This window comes from Lycium ferocissimum, unplaced genomic scaffold, assembly GCF_029784015.1.
Source record: "Lycium ferocissimum isolate CSIRO_LF1 unplaced genomic scaffold, AGI_CSIRO_Lferr_CH_V1 ctg11708, whole genome shotgun sequence".
In the NCBI taxonomy this organism is placed as follows: domain Eukaryota; kingdom Viridiplantae; phylum Streptophyta; class Magnoliopsida; order Solanales; family Solanaceae; genus Lycium; species Lycium ferocissimum.
In genome coordinates this window covers 24,163-27,520 of record NW_026713978.1, presented here as the reverse complement: position 1 = coordinate 27,520, position 3,358 = coordinate 24,163, and the positions used below count along the sequence as shown (strand labels likewise).

The following is a 3,358-nucleotide window of genomic DNA, read 5'->3' as shown; positions in this document are numbered from 1 at the left end:
TTTTTCAATGTTAGTTGATGGTTGCAAACATTAACTTAAGCCATAAACCTTACTTAATTTGGGAAAATAAATTAGGGTTTGGTAAGAACAAGTAACAAGAACTCGAGGCGTTAACCCTCGTTTAAAAAATTTACATAGGAATAAGAGGAATTTACTTGGCACATATTAACCGTTCTTCATATTAACTCTCTTATATTTGGGAAAATCATAAAAAAAAATAGTTTCTAACTATTGGGAAATATTATGAAGTCAATTAGAGGTTAAGTGCATTCGTATAAAAATCTATTAGAATTATGTCAGATCAATACCCATAGCATTACACTTCATCTAAAAGGGAACACAACCTTGGTTTCCTTATTCCAATTAATTTCAATCAAAGCAAAATAGTTAGTAAACAAAACAATCTTTTACAAACTCACCGGAATACGAAATTAGACCACAAGTAAGTACTTAAATACCTTAGTAACATTTTAACACTCTATTCCCTGTGGGATTCGACCCCAACCTATTTGGGTTACTATATTTGACAACATCCTCTTTACGCCATTTAGTAGGTGCAATTTGAGCATATTAAATTTTGGCGCCGTTGCCGGGGAATACGATTTGAAATTACTAAGTTCTATGTGCTTTACTTCAAGTATTTTTCTATTCCATCACACCTTGTTTGCTGTTTTCTGTGAACCAGATAGTCATTGTTAACAAAGGAGGACGTGGAGCAGCTGGTGGTAGGGGTGTGCAAGTAGCGCCCCCAGCACCAGAAATTGAGGAAGAGGAGAATGTATTTGCGGATTATATGCAAGAGGTAGAATATGCAGCTACTATTGCTCCTTGCGGATTATATGCAAGAGGTAGAATAAGCATTTGCGATTGCTCCATCTAGGGTTAATGCTGCAAGTTGCAAGATCGATGCTACTATCTACCAATTGCTCAAACTTGAGGTATATTTTCGAAACTCTACCGATGATGACCCTCATCGACACTTGAAGAACTTCGTTGGTGTATGTTTGACACATAACCAGAATGTTGTTATTCCTGATGCAATTCGGTTAAGAGTTTTCAAATACTCTTTAGCTGGTGAAGCAAGAGATTGGTTTGAGAAGTTGCCCAACAATACTATTCATGCGTGGGCTAAGTTGGTCAGTGTCTTTTTCAAGAAGTGGTTTCCTCCAAGAAAGAAATCTGAAATCCATGACAAAATCTTTGAGTTTAAGCAGCTTTCGGGGGAGCAATTATATGAGGCTTGGGAGAGGTTTAAGGACTATTTATAGCAGTCTCCAAATCATGGTTTTCCAAAGCCTATATTGATGGAGAAGTTCCATACAGGGTTAAATGCAGCTGGTGGGTGCTTCATGGACAAGACATATGCTCGAATTACTCAATTGCTTGATAAATTGACTACTCATAATCAAGCATGGTATTCGGTGGTGCTGATGGTGTAGCATATGGGGCTCCAATGATCAAAAATATTGTGAAAGAAAACAACTTGCAACCAATATTTCTTTGCTGACAAAGATGTTAGTGAAAGAGAAACTAAGAAAGTGAATGCAGTTAAAGGTGTGTAGACTGTGCAGAAAGAGATATACCAAGTTCCCGAGGGTCCATATTAAGAGGGACCTCCTATGCAGTATGAAGATGCTAATTATGTGAATAAATCTCAAGAGGGTTACCAAAGGCAGAATTACCAGGTAGGTTATCAGAATCATAAACAACGGAGACCTTAACAGGGGCAAGGTAACTACAACAATAATTATGGTGGTTTGAGCCAAGGGAACTACAACAACAGCTTTAATTTCGGAAATAGGAGTTCCAATTCCTATGTTCCACGAAAGGGTCAATCAAATGAGGAAGGAAGTTCTAAGCTGGAGAGCATGCTTGAGAGAGTGCTTCCTAACCAAGAGAAGTCTGACAAAAACTTTGAAGAGGTTGACTGAAACTGTGGGCTCTCACACTGCTTCCATCCAAAAGCTTGAGTAATAGATGAGAGATATTTCAAGAGAGAAACACCATCCATAAAGGGGAGACATACCGAGTGATATAATTCCAAATCCCAAGAGTGGTGGAGGTAATCATATCAAGAAGTGTACTACCATTAGCACCCGAAGTGGGAGACTACTTCAAGATGTAGGTACAAAAGCAGCTGAAAAGGGGCCTACAAATGAAGCAGATACAGAAGTGCCATTTGAGGTTCCAAGTGAGACTGAGGAAGTGCAAGAGAAAATTTCGAATGTGGTTGAAGTTGATCCTGTGCCAGATGTTCCAAAGACTCAAGATATGAGTAGTGACAAAAGGAAAGGTAATGTTACTGGGGCACTCAAGCCCTTGACTCAATTGATAAAATCTTTACCTCTCTTTCCTCAGAGGTTAGTGAAGAAGACTGAGGATGCTAAGTGTCAGCGTTTCTATGATCAGCTGAAGCATCTATGGATGAATATTTCATTTCTAGATGCCTTCCAAAAGATGATGGCTTTTGCAACGTATTTAAAAGATCTATTGACAAAGTTGAGGCCATCAAGCATGACACCGTGAGTGTGACTCACCGTGTTAGTTCTGTCATATCTACAACCAAGGTTCATAAAAAATAGGATCCATGGGCTTATACTATTCCGTGCACTGTTTGCCATCATGATTTTATTTGTACTCTCTGTGATAATGGGGCTAGAATTAATCTAATTTTGCTTTCTATCTATAAGAAATCGGGCTTGGGAATGCCTAGACCTACTAGCATGCGACTACAGATGGATAATAGATCCATCAAGAGACCAGTTGGGTTGTTGATGACGTGCTTATTCGAGTTGACGAATTCCTTCTACCGACATAATTCGTGATTCTTGATTGTGCTGTTGATCGAGATATTTCTATTATTTTGGGGAGACCTTTCCTTTCCACTGGAAGGACTCTTATGGATTTAAAGAATAACGAGATCAAATTTCGTGTTAACGATGAAGAGGTGACCTTTTAGGCCAACAAGGGAATGAAACTACCAAGTGCTTACGAAAGCATTTTGATTATTAATGCTATAGATATGGTACATAAGGTCGTTGAATTCAAGATTGAAGAATAGTGCCTTAGGGAGACATTAGTGGCTATCCTAGTCAATTTTGATACAGATGATATGGAGGGGTATGTAGAGACTGTAAATTAGCTTGAAGGACTGGGATAATATTATTACCAGCCAAAGAAATTGTCTCTTGATCTTGAGAATTGGAAAAATCCTCCAGCAAAATCATCTATTATTGAGCCGCCTAAGCTTGAGCTCAGGCAGAACCCAGCACATCTGGGTATGAGTTTCTTGCTTCGAAGAGTACATTGCCAGTTATTGTTTCTACTTTGCTGACTGATGAGCAGATGAATAGGTTAC

At 38.6% G+C, this 3,358-nt stretch overlaps 1 non-coding gene across 1 annotated transcript; it reads right to left on the bottom strand.

Moving 5' to 3' along the window:
- Positions 1–1,181: 1,181 nt before the first annotated feature.
- Positions 1,182–1,288, bottom strand: LOC132041794 (small nucleolar RNA R71). The gene has a single exon (XR_009411247.1). It is a non-coding gene; the product is annotated as a small nucleolar RNA R71 (small nucleolar RNA).
- Between the last annotated feature and the right edge of the window lie 2,070 nt (positions 1,289–3,358).